This window comes from Patiria miniata, unplaced genomic scaffold (genome assembly GCF_015706575.1).
Source record: "Patiria miniata isolate m_02_andy unplaced genomic scaffold, ASM1570657v1 HiC_scaffold_19, whole genome shotgun sequence".
In the NCBI taxonomy this organism is placed as follows: domain Eukaryota; kingdom Metazoa; phylum Echinodermata; class Asteroidea; order Valvatida; family Asterinidae; genus Patiria; species Patiria miniata.
Genome location: NW_024037057.1, coordinates 15,241,869 through 15,255,872, shown reverse-complemented (window position 1 = coordinate 15,255,872; position 14,004 = coordinate 15,241,869). Strand labels below are relative to the sequence as shown.

Genomic DNA, 14,004 nt, shown 5'->3' with positions numbered 1-14,004 from the left:
TGGCTTGGCTCCAACCTATAATGCAATATGTGGTATTTCTTCTTCATGTATGTCACAGGCATGTAAATCGAGTGATATCAAGTGAATCATCGACTGAAAAGTAGCCGCCCATTTCTTCCACATAACAAAATAACTCCTCGTTGTCTAAAATATAAAGTTTAGGTAAGTTTGTCATCTCAAACCCTGATGATGCATCTGTTGTCACATCTTGGGAGTTCTAAAGTTACACGCGTAAAATAATAGTGACTTGAGTTTATGTCAACAAAATAATAGTTGCTCAGTAAAATTGCATTTATACAAGGAGTGCCTTTCTAGTTACATAACAAGAAAAAAGCTTTCTTTGAAACAAAATCGCTCTATTTGTGCCAAAAAATAAAAGCCCTACAAACAATAGCGAGGGGACGTCACGGGCGTCGCGAGAAAGGGACAATGGGTGAGCGCTCCCGTCCCCCCCCCCCCTCGGAAAAGCCAAGAGAGAGAGAGAGAGAGAGTGAGAGAGAAAAACAGAAGAACAATACAAAAAAAGGCGTACAGTCATTTTGCTGTAAATTTAATGGAGGGGGGCACATGTCCTTGCCTACCCTTATAAATGATAAATGGAGAATATGCATGTTAAAAATTACATTTATTTCCGGGGGAAAATGTGCATTGCTCCCCCCCCCCGAAACAATCCTGGCAACGCCCATGCGCGTACATCAGGCATTATCTTTTTACATAAACTCTAGCAGTATTTAGCAGCGAAGAATTCCGGCATTGTCTCGTGACTAAACCGTAAAACCAACTTTTGGCAAATATGGACTCGTCGGCGAGCCCTGCATCTAGTGCAGGCGCGGTTCTAGAGGCTGTATTTTTTGGGGGTTAGCAGGAGGGCTCCAGAACTTTTTCAGGGAGTCATGCTGAAATGTAGACTGGTTATTTCCTTCGGACACTTAGGCCTCCAAAAATCAATGGGGGGGGGGGGATCGTACCATGTTTTTAATTGAGAGCGCTAATGAATCATACAATCATGCACACTATATTAACTGATAGGTAACAAATCCCTTTGCAGGACCGTAACAAGTTTGACGTTATTGAGTGTGGGACTGGAGGAAGTTGGCCAATCATAAGCAATGTTTTCCGAAATAATGGACTTTTGATCTTTGTCTGGTCCAGCCAGAATGCACAGTTTAATCGGATCGCCCTAATGTGGTTTCAAATGGAAAATTCCATCATGATATGATATTACAATTCTTTGGCATTACAAGTTTCTTTCTTGTCACCATCTACCCATCAGACAATTTGTATTATATACCTGTGGTCATATGCGACTCCTTCAGCTTTTCTGTATCAGCACTGTGTTCGGTTGGATCGGAACTAGCCGTCGTTGCTGTGCTACTTTCTCCAAGTTGTGTATACTGTGCTTCTGTCATTCTGATTGAGTCCTCTCCATCTTTAAAAAAGAAAGGCCGACAAGGATAGGGTTAGTTGTTCGACAAAACTTAGAAAAGGTTTGCATTTTTGTCATTGAGACTGGTTATTGTATAGTATTCAGGTACCTTTCTGTTTGCCTTTTTCCAACTCGTCAAATAATCTGCAAGCCAGTTTGTAATCGCTTTCCAGTATAGTCGCATGGATAGCCAAGTCACTCGTACTCGTATTTTCCGACGTAAGTTCATCCATGATGAGAATCTCCGTCAGTTTCTCGGCGAGTTCTCCATTGGTGTACATACTCCATAATTTGTTCAGACCCTCCCGACTCTTGATACAAACAACGAATGTCACAGACCCAGATTTTACTTCCTCAAGCTCTAAGTCACATGAGTTTAAGAAATCTGAGAATTGCCCAAGGATAAAATCCTTTCCTTCCATTTCATATTAGGAAGCCATGGCTTGCCAGAGAATAGCAGTCATGGCATCGTTCTTCGTCCCCTCCCTTGTGACGTCCGTTTGTATTGCCAATTGTGGAGACTCTGAAAAGAAAAAAAAAACATCGTGACTAACCATTCGATGTAACAAAGGTTACTGAACAAAAAAATACAACTGTCAATCCGGAAATATGTTTTTCAAGAGCAACAATAAAATTTGAATTTTAATTTTAGACCCTTATATGAACAGACAGTGATTACTCTATCAATCTATATACTAAGGATCCGAATGTGGCTTCTTTGTACACCAAATAAGCCCGAACACCGACATTTCTAGTGATAACGTTTTCAATGACAATTTACAAACTGTTGAATTTACATGTATTTAAAGGGCATTTACATAACAAAGATTTATATACAGATTAATTTATCGCATCATATTTTTTCAATTGTACATTGTAGGTTCAGTTCCATATAATTTATTCGGTTCATTCCATCAAATTCAATCAGACAATCTGGTTCTGTCCTGTTGAAACCAATATACAAATATCTGGCTACCGAGTGGATGTCTTGCTATTTAATAGAAGCGAGAAAGTATGTAAATACTGAATTATAGGAAGCGAGTGAGAGAGAAACGAGTTAAGACCTTTTGATTTTTGAAACACGTCTTACCTGATCTGCTTTCTGTGTGTTCTGTCACTTTGAAGCTTTGATAGGTAAAGTGAAATGTTGCATTGTTTACTGCTCCAAGAAAGATAGGACTTCGTTTGCCAATGACGCTCATAGAATCCACGAAAACTAATTGAGCAGGTCTGAGTATAGATTGTGATGCTGATAAGGTGTCCAGTTGCTTGTTCTGTTCGAGAGCCCCTCCCGCTTGTACCCCTTGCTTGGGTGTGTCTTGACGACCAACTACCTCTTGTCCTGGTTTCTGGTCTTCAGATGATGTAGTCCCATCCTGCTTGCTCTGTTCTTTAGCCCTTACCACTTTTACCGATGGTATGGATGCATCTGGATGACCCAATTCCTCCTGTTTCATCTTGTGTTGCTCAACTAATGGTATCACTAAAGCCAGCTCGTCACTTTCAATTGAATTTAACGTATCTATCAAACTCTGAAAAGCTTGCTCTCGATTTGTTTGCCTTCTCCACCAAGAAAGCAACATCTGTATGCTGCTCTCTGTGTTGTATTGGACGGTTTGGAATGTCTTGATTTCTGCTTCTTCATATCCAAGCAACTTGACTAATTTTTCCCAGCATGATGCAGTCTTCATAGCCAATTCCCGAAAGAACTGATCATCAACAGAGGGTTTTTCTGTGAAATAAAAAGAAACTTTAGTCAATATATGTTATTATAAATATTTAATTGGTTGGTGCATTTTTGGATACAAAGGTAATGACCTTCAGACATTACATATACTCAGTTTAAAGAAAAAGCAAAATTACTAATCTGATCTCTTTTAGACGCTTTAAATGTTATATCAATGCCCCATTAGATTTTCCCTAATTAGAAATTACATCAAAAAAAGAGATGGTGCGGCACATTACTTTCAACAACAAGATTGTCCTTACAAACTTCTGATCCGCGGATCGCAGGTGCCGCCCCTTGCCGTGATCAATCCCTATATGTTTTCTTTTTAAGTCAAATGTTGTGCATTTAAAAAAAAAACCGACTTCAAATGATCCCTCGATGACTTTAGACCTCCAACGTTTGAAGAGTTGTGATGAACCCCCGCCTAAAAGACATTTTATCCAAGTTACATTAAAATCTATTAAATTCTTTAGACAATGAAATTGAAGCATATGTGAACAATGACCTCTAATGACCCCTACATTACCTTTGACCTCTGTAATCTGATGAGGAATTTTGTCTTTTTACCCAAGGCTCACTGCCTCCAAGTTTCATTAAAATCCATGAAAGCATGTAGAAGTTAAACATTAAAAAAAAACGTATCCTAAACGTTAACATATATATACTGACATTCCAGCAGATTTGAGTTCTGGGGAACTTGCATTGTGGTCCTTTTATCCCTTTTCTTTAGAATATCACTTCTAGGGTACCGTTTTTTAAGGGTGAGTAGTGGGGTAGCATTGTTCCCTAAAGTTCCCTTTTGTATATAAAGTACACAACAAGTAGCTGTGGTAAGTACGGGTCTGCGAGTGTACGGTCACACGGTCATACAGAGTTTAAGGCTGGTTAGTGTCTCCCAAATGTACCTTCAGGCGACCGAAAAGCATGACACTGTTTTCCTTATTTTGAAGGTACTGATTCCCATAAGCATTACCTTTTGGTCCACCGCCCAGTAAGCCATCAATGCACAGACGGAGTGAGATGTTCTCGTCCTGATGAATCCCACAGTCATGAAGTGTCAGCAAGTTATGGAGCTGAAACAAATTACATTTTTTTAAATTTAAGATCTTGATATAATACTCTCTTAATCGGAGGTTTTTGAAAGACTTAAGCTTGGTGTTCAGGATTTAAAAGTAATTAGGGACAAAATGGTGGTGCATTTTCAAACTGAGACTATTTAAAATCAGTGGGCTTAAAGCAACATTGTTTTTTTCAGTAATCATTTATTTATCCTTTTCTGAACTTAAATGCTTAAACATAAATGAACCGACATCAGAGCAGCATCTGATCCATGGTATCTTCTTTAATGGAATATTGGTTGATTCTTTACAACATGGTTAATTTGAAGAAAAAAAAGGGTGCCATTTTTACCTCAAAGTTACGAAAGTTTCTCCGGATGAACAATCGTTGTTGTTGTGGATGGACACTGATGATCTCGTTTAATATCTGTTTTAAGCACAAAACGGGTGTCTCTGGATCCAATTGGAAACAAAGCGTTCTGGGCTTATGTGTCAAGCGACATCGGATGAAGACTTGCACATAACTGAAACTGTCAGAAAATGTTTTGCATGTTAAAGCACTATTGATATGTTGAAGTGGCAATTAAAGTATAGTAATGAAGGTAAAGACAATGGACCATTATTGTAACCATTTTTGTACACCATTGTTTACGTGAGGAAATCTTTTTTTTTTTTTTTTTTAAGAAGAGTTTAGTTATCTACAAAACAAAATGTGATGCCTTGGTAATTCTTCAAACGCAATGTGCAGTACAAATATAATCATTTGATCATGATACGCCGAGGTTTGACTAGATCACAAATGTCTTACTTTTTCTGTGTCTTTTCCTTGGTTGATGCCGCCCTGCTTTCTTTTTTCTCTTCGTCAACTCCTGCATCTTGACGCCTTCCTGGCTCAGGTCCAGCTGCTTCGTCTCTTAATTTATTCGTTACTAATACAAGCAGGAAAACAGAGTGCATCACATTGTTTATAAATGGTTTGAAATAATTTGTTAATTTTTTTTTTAATTCTTAAAATGAATGTGGCCTGACGTTGCGAACTTAGCAAGTTCTTCTTCAGAGGCTAATTAGCAGGTTTTTAATGGCATATTTGCTGTCAAATGCGTGTGGTCTGATTTGAAAAATTAGTCCTCACTTCTAGCGTACCTGGTACATTTTGGGCCAAATCAGTCATCCCGATGGCCTCCAATGCTCGTCTCAGATGCTGAGCTGCTTCGTTGCGATCCGTCGTCTTTTCCCACCAAGTGAGTAGCATGTGACGGCCAGCTTCATTGCTGCCTTCGTTGCTGGATTGGATGTCTGCAATTTCCGCTTCTTCATATCCTAGATGTTCAGCTAGTTCCTTCCATGATGATTCACTTTTCGAAGACAAGTCCTTGAGGTACTCATCATCAATGTTGGCTTTGTCTATCAAAATAAAGATAACCTTTAGTGAAACATTCTCAAATGCGTCCACCACCGTATAAGTTACCAAAGTAAAGAAATTATATTATTACCTAAAGCTAAAACAAACAAAAAATGCACCTTTCTTCTTTATTAATATATCAAATAAAGATACAGTTTATTTAATTGAAAATTATATTCCCACATTTTGTAGTTTACCTTTTGATACATTGTCATCCTTTGGACCATCTACTGAAAGATGGAGAGAGATGATTTCATCGTTGCCGACACCATTCTCCTCAAGTGTGAGTAGGTCAAAGAGCTACCAAAGTGAATATTGTTTGAAAATAAGTTAAACGATCAGGGGAAACACAGTGGATTTTCGTTATTTGTGAATTGAAATTATGTTCGTTTAATTTAGTATGGAGAGATTAATTGTAATGTGTTTGTGTATTTAACGTGTGTGTATCATCAATACAAATAACATTGATTAAAACATTAAAATTTGCGATTTTACGTTTTATATTACCATTTGGAAAATCACATCACACCAATATCTAAGATGGGATATTTCAAATTATACCTGAAAGTTTCTCCTGATGTACAGACGCTGATATCGTGCCTCAACACCAATTCTCTTCTGGATTGTTTCTTTGAGAGATGTGACTGATGTCTCGGGATGAAGTTCAAAGTAAAGTGTCTTGGTTTTTTTTGAGTGGGAAGTCCGGACAAAGAGATGCAGTTTCTGTTTTACGTCTTCAGTATTACTGTGAAAATAGGGGGAAACACTGTGTAGTTTTAGAAATAAATTATTAAACAATAGAATGAGATCAACGAAGAATTTATTTTGAAACTACAATTGTCACTGACATTATTCTAATAAAGGCGTTGCATTTAATTGTACAATTTTTTTAAAACTTTTAAACAACTATTTGTAAAGAATCAAACATCAAATAAATCCTTCAAAATAAAGTTACAATTCTCATATAGCTTCTATTTGTCTCAATGTATGACTCTGTAAATGTCATTGCTGTTTACCTTTGACTTTGCCGAGTGCCCCTCGATTCTCTTCGAATCCATCGTTTCAATGGTCTCCTCTTTGCATAGGAATCATCAGAAGACGTTTTCCCGAAATGCAGTCCAGACAGGAAAGCTTGTTTCCTGCTTGGTTTGACTTTAGTCTTCCTGCTGATGAGTTTGGTGTTGGAGTGGTCGTACACGACGGCTGTTGCCTTAATGTATGCATCCAACCGCTGAACGGTCTTTCTCGGCATCTTGGTAGTAACAAGGTAGAAGTACTCTCACTGAACGAATATGAAGGAAAGGCCTTGTTATAAACACAGGTGGACATTATTGCTATCAAGCTGCGTCTGAGCTACGACCGTCGCGAACAACTCAGTCGCCGATTCAGTGCGACCTGAGTGTAACTGCGACGATATTAAAATGAACGGCATAAGGCGGCGCTCAACAAAAATCAATAGTGGCAAGAGTAGAAAACTTTCAACTGCTGCGACGTGTTCCGCGACTATCACACGATTTTTCAATTTTGTGACTTTAGCATAACTTTTGTATTTGATGCCGACGGTTCCGTCGTGGCGCAAACGAATCGTGGGTCGACCTGAGGCCGGCTTTAGAGGGTCTTGATGACATTGATCCTAATTAGACTGAGTGGCGTAGAATCTGGGCAGATGCGAACACCAACAATGGAGAGATGGCAAGTCCACATAGTTTTTCCCCCTTTCTGGAAAACAGGTTTAGAGACATTTTTGGGTTAGTTGTATCCGCGGCAAAAGAAAAGAAAAGAAACACGCAAGGGAATCATAGAAAAAGAATGGTTTGAAAACGACAGGAAACACGTATCATACTCCGACTTGTCCGATGTAAACAACAGATTTTGTTCGTCTTTTCTCCGGTACGGTAAGGCATGAGGTTGGTTTCTTTTCAACCAGGTGTTTAAAATAGTGTAACGATATGGGTTTTTGGGTTTAAAATAATGAATAATTCATAAGGAGCATGAATAATGCAATGTTATTTTCTGGCTGTTCCTTTTAGTGTACTTACCCCGCCAGCCTAATTGCCCTAGTTAACAAGTTTGGACATATGTTCGTCGACATTTAGGTCATTTGTTAACTCTATCTTGAGAATGATTATTTGGTAACAGTATGTCATCATCATTGTCAGTAATCAAAGTTAACACTCCTTCTGAGTCAATTTTATGCGCGACGAGGGGTTGTAGTCATTGCATTACGGTAAGAGCGCTACCGCTCACATGGTTTGTCCTCTTGCGAGCGGGCCGTGAAAGAAGCTCAGACCGAGCCAACCTTTGTCTAAAAGTCGCCCACTTTTCCCTCATTTTTGGGGTAAGTTGGATTCTAATTAAGTATTGAGTAGATCAGGTAAGGGACATAGAAGAGGTTGGTTGATATGATTATTGTCAAACTGATTTATTTTTATAGTTTTTAGGATGTTAGTTTTGTGTGAAAGTGTCAAAACTTTTCTAGAGTTGAATGACCGTTTTCGTACACATTCACTGTACAATGCATTATATAATGGCGACATTGAGTTCAGCATTGTGTACATTCAGTACGTAGTGTGCGTATGCACAGCACAACGTTGAATCTCGACCACACTGTGGAATTAGACCTACTCGCTTTATTTCGAAATGTTGTTCGTGTATGTCGCATTGTTTATTGGTGCAGGGGACCTTTTATGATAGAAGCTATTTCCTTAAATATGTTCCCCGTGTATGCTATTTGTATTTTTATGTATTTTAATTTATAGCTGAGACATTGCTGTCACAAGCTTTGAAGGTTGACATCTCAAGTGCATTACAGGCCTTCTCTATTTTATATCAGGGTAAGACTGTAATTCTCTTTGTATGCTTGATTAAGTAGTCATCCTATTTAGTATTATTTTGGAGTGATCATGACACTGTCTACAAAACAACTATATTATTTATAGTTTATGCTGTGTAATTAAAATAACTGTTGTTTATAATATTAATGTAATCCAATGACTTTGGAACAAGACTTACAAAAGTTTAAGATCAATTCATTTTATTCATGGTCAACAGGGTCTTCTTTTATGGTCTTCATTGTCGTCTTATTGGAATCTTTGTTCGGATCTTCATTTGGATTATTTTGTATAAATGGAGAAAGTGAATTAAATTAAAACTTAATCAAGTGAATCAGTGTAAACAACCATCTGAGTGTTCCAGTTCAATTCTACTTGCTTTCCACCTTACTCTATCTTCATGAGGGTGAACCTGACCACCCTTATCATCGTTGGGGTTGCCACCTCGCGACAAATTTTGGCGTCGTAGACAGGATCAAGGTGCGACTTCAAGCAAGCAAGATTAATCTTCGTCATCTCTGATTTACAGAATTGTTTAGTTTTTTTTTCTTTTTGTTCTCAGACCCCTGATATATTTGTTGTTCTTTCCCTTTTTGGGATATGTATAAAAAAAAATGTTGGCCATGTAGGTCAATTTATTGTCCGCCTGTTCCCCAATGTGGCCGACCATTTTTCATGGAGCATATTCCCTCCGTTATTATGATTCAAGTCTAAGCGTCGGCCATATCCATGTGCTGGTGGACTGATCCCTGATCTTGGCATCATTCAAGTCAAGACTACATCTCTCTTCCAACATGTGAATTTATTGTGTATGGCTTATTAATTGTGGTAGCATTTTCCAAATTACACTGACCACATATTTATTTGTAAACAATTGACCACATATGCACTAGTTATTGTGTCAGGAAGTGTTTGAAATTTCTTGTTTATTATAACAAGCTTGACAATCGTGGTCCTTGAGGTTTAAGTTGAGACTACCACTGACGCATATTTGCAAGTACATTTGTACTTGAGTCATTTGTGATCATTCAGATTTGATATTTTAGTGTCTGCACATATGTAATATACATACAGTGTTAATTGACCACAGGTACTGTTAATTGCAGACTACTTTGAGTGTTTTCTACATTGTATTACAATGTATTGAGTTGTACATGAGAGAGTCTTGTAATGGCAGAGGGCAGGATTTGTCGGTCTCATTATTGAGGATTCATCACTTTGTAAGCTGTTATTTCTATGGGAACATGTGTATGTTTAAATTCCCTCTCTAAAACAGCATTGTGTGCAAACTTGATTGGTATCTTTGTATGTATGATCCTCATTAGTGCTTTCACTTAGTATTTAGAGGGCTGTGAATTTTCGAGTCCCTCTTTGTTTTTTTTGTGAAGCAATATTTTTAATGATTGACAGGTCCATTGCTCCAGTCCCTATTGATTTGTGACCGTGTGTATCGACCCTCTTTGTCTCCAACTAGTGGAGAGTCTATGTAAGTTTGGGCGAATTTTCTGTGGTCCTAGACCCGGTTTGTTTGGTCACTTGTTGTTTAAATATAAAACCACCATGTCATTGTTTTGATTCCCTCCTGTTTGATGTGGGAAATTTACTGCAGCTGAACTATTGCAGAATTTATGTTCCTTAGTAGGTAACTATGTAATCTTGTGTACAGATTACACATGGACATTGGTGTTGTAAAAATCAACGTGAGGATTAGCCATAATATGATTTAATCAAAGTTGACATTCCTTCACATATTTTTGTTTGTGTTATTGTAGCCATTGGTTAGGCTGTCAGTCATAATGACATCTACAGAAGCCCTTATGGATATCATAGTACAGTCACAGAAGGCTCTGACTAGTGTTCTCCAAACATTAATTTGTGAAAACATTCCAACAGTGGATATTTCCATATTTTGTGGCCGATCTAACAATGAAGGGGATCTCACCCTTACGGATTGGTTGGATGATGTTGAAACATACTGTAGGGAATGTCATCTTGAGAATACGGCCAAAGTCAATGTAGCTATTGATCATTTAGGTGGCGTTGCCAGAGAGGAAGTCTTTTGTAGTCCTCCTGAATATCGTAAAGACTTCTCAAAGATTGTTGGAATATTGAAAGCACGATTTGGTTCCCATGAAACCGTTCATTCTCTCCGGAGCATGTTTTATGCTCGGAAGCAGAAACAAGATGAATCATTAGCTGATTTTGGTCGTGCTTTGATGTTGCTGTATGATCGGATAGAAAAAGTAGCCTCGAATCCTGAAGAAGGAAAAGCTCTTGCTTGCCTTCGAGAAAGAAGTCTGAGGGAACAGTTTATTGGGGGAGCATTGGATTCATGTGTGCGATTAGAGTTGCGCAGATTAGGAATGAAATATCCTGACCTCACATTCTATCAATTTCGAGACGTGGCTCTTGGGTTGTTTGTAGATTTGAACAAAGCAGCAAATTGCTCGATTTCTGTTGACCCTTATTTTGATCATCCAGTTACCGCTGTAGCGGAGCAGAGTACAAATTGCCCAGGTGACACAATACCTGAGCAGGGGCAAACCAGTGAGCATATCAGAGATATCCCCAAGCCACCAAGTGTTGACCATTCGCAGCAGTCGTTGCGATCTCCCAGTTGTTCACACTGTTTAAAGCAAGGCCATGTTGCTCAAACTTGTATCCAGCATCAATGTCATGAACTTGTAGATGCTAACTATAACCAAGGCCTAGTGAGCAGTTCTTGTGAAACGGGTTCTGATTTCCCTGAATTCGCAATGCCTGCATTGAACATTAAAGCGCAGGAAAAAGCAGGGAACGCCGTTGACCCTCCTGTGATGTCACAAGAGGTAAATGACGATTCCAAACCTCTTGAATGCCAAGATTCTTTGGTAAGCCCAATTGTCAATCATGAAAATGAGACAGACATTGATCTGGGTTACAGTTCCTCTTCAGATATAGATGGGCCGGGTGAAACAACCTCTGAAGTTGTTCTTTCCAGTTGTCAGTCGATTCCAAATTGGTCGCGTAAGGTAGACACAGACACGAGTGTGCAAGCGAAGCCTTCCAATCTCATGCATGGCGTAGCTCTGCTGCCTGTAGATGAGCTTGGCGCGCAGCGGTCAGAACTTTGTAAAAAACGAACTGGTCGCTGGCCTACCGCAATTACTTAGGTGTGTTTTGAAAAATGTTCAGATGTCTGATAAGTCTCAGATCGTGTTTTAGATAGTGAGATTTGCCTGCTTCCGCAGGATCGCCATTGTGCCATCTCCGGGTTTACATTGTAATAGCTAGTTTTGAGTTTGCATTATAGTTCAATATATGATGCCATATAGTTCGCATATAAGTTAAAGCGATATATTTTGTATTTTCATTACCTTCGGGGTTTACTTATTTTAGGGACTTAAACTGTTTGCTCTTTTTCCAGTAACAAATTGGAGTGAGAGATCCCACAGTTTATACTTAAAGTTATGCTGGAACCTTTTGTACAACGAACTATTTGTAAAGTATGTTTCTTTTAGCCATGTTGCTGATTTGCCCGTTATTCTGCAGCGAGTCAAACTAAGTGACGGGATAGAAAAACATTGCAATCTTCTTGTTGGAGAAGTGAAACTACTCAAACATGATTCTTATATTAAACTTACCAGCAGCGTAATTGTATAGTTAGTTGAATGACGACTTGCATTTGTTTCGATTGTTGATGTTACATTTTTCTAAGTGATCTATACCGTATACATTGTATTTGCATTGTTGATATCTTTGCTTATGGGTATTTACATGTAGAAATGTAGGAAAAAAATCCTTGAAATTCTTACATGTTTGTTTTCATGATTGGTAATGCTAATCTAGCACATTTAAAAAGATGTATAGTATGATTGCTATCAATGTGAAAATTTGAAATGTTTAAAAGACTACTCGAGGTCGCGTAGTTTGAAGCAGGGAACATGTAACGATATGGGTTTTTGGGTTTAAAATAATGAATAATTCATAAGGAGCATGAATAATGCAATGTTATTTTCTGGCTGTTCCTTTTAGTGTACTTACCCCGCCAGCCTAATTGCCCTAGTTAACAAGTTTGGACATATGTTCGTCGACATTTAGGTCATTTGTTAACTCTATCTTGAGAATGATTATTTGGTAACAGTATGTCATCATCATTGTCAGTAATCAAAGTTAACACTCCTTCTGAGTCAATTTTATGCGCGACGAGGGGTTGTAGTCATTGCATTACGGTAAGAGCGCTACCGCTCACATGGTTTGTCCTCTTGCGAGCGGGCCGTGAAAGAAGCTCAGACCGAGCCAACCTTTGTCTAAAAGTCGCCCACTTTTCCCTCATTTTTGGGGTAAGTTGGATTCTAATTAAGTATTGAGTAGATCAGGTAAGGGACATAGAAGAGGTTGGTTGATATGATTATTGTCAAACTGATTTATTTTTATAGTTTTTAGGATGTTAGTTTTGTGTGAAAGTGTCAAAACTTTTCTAGAGTTGAATGACCGTTTTCGTACACATTCACTGTACAATGCATTATATAATGGCGACATTGAGTTCAGCATTGTGTACATTCAGTACGTAGTGTGCGTATGCACAGCACAACGTTGAATCTCGACCACACTGTGGAATTAGACCTACTCGCTTTATTTCGAAATGTTGTTCGTGTATGTCGCATTGTTTATTGGTGCAGGGGACCTTTTATGATAGAAGCTATTTCCTTAAATATGTTCCCCGTGTATGCTATTTGTATTTTTATGTATTTTAATTTATAGCTGAGACATTGCTGTCACAAGCTTTGAAGGTTGACATCTCAAGTGCATTACAGGCCTTCTCTATTTTATATCAGGGTAAGACTGTAATTCTCTTTGTATGCTTGATTAAGTAGTCATCCTATTTAGTATTATTTTGGAGTGATCATGACACTGTCTACAAAACAACTATATTATTTATAGTTTATGCTGTGTAATTAAAATAACTGTTGTTTATAATATTAATGTAATCCAATGACTTTGGAACAAGACTTACAAAAGTTTAAGATCAATTCATTTTATTCATGGTCAACAGGGTCTTCTTTTATGGTCTTCATTGTCGTCTTATTGGAATCTTTGTTCGGATCTTCATTTGGATTATTTTGTATAAATGGAGAAAGTGAATTAAATTAAAACTTAATCAAGTGAATCAGTGTAAACAACCATCTGAGTGTTCCAGTTCAATTCTACTTGCTTTCCACCTTACTCTATCTTCATGAGGGTGAACCTGACCACCCTTATCATCGTTGGGGTTGCCACCTCGCGACAATAGGATAAGTAAAAATCCAAAACATAAAATTTTAGGGGATTTCAGGACGTAGTGCCCCTTTAAACATTGAACATGTTTAACCGTGGTTTTCTGGTTCTCTTAACAACTGAGGACGCTCTAATTGCTGTGATGTCATTATAGGAACACATTCTTAAGTGTGTTTGTTCATATTTGAACGTCAAGATTTACTGATTGATGTGAACCACAACTTGCACGTATACAAATCCTTCAAATTGACGTTCAAGGCGCTTAAAAATCATTAACCAAAAAAAATTAATAAAATAAAATT

The 14,004-nt window shown here is 38.1% G+C and overlaps 1 long non-coding RNA gene across 1 annotated transcript; it reads left to right on the top strand.

The window, feature by feature from the left end:
• Positions 1–7,560: 7,560 nt before the first annotated feature.
• LOC119725891 lies at positions 7,561–13,717 on the top strand. The gene is made up of 3 exons (XR_005270752.1): positions 7,561–7,953; positions 8,375–8,449; positions 13,190–13,717. It is a non-coding gene; the product is annotated as an uncharacterized LOC119725891 (long non-coding RNA).
• The last annotated feature ends 287 nt before the right edge of the window (positions 13,718–14,004 follow it).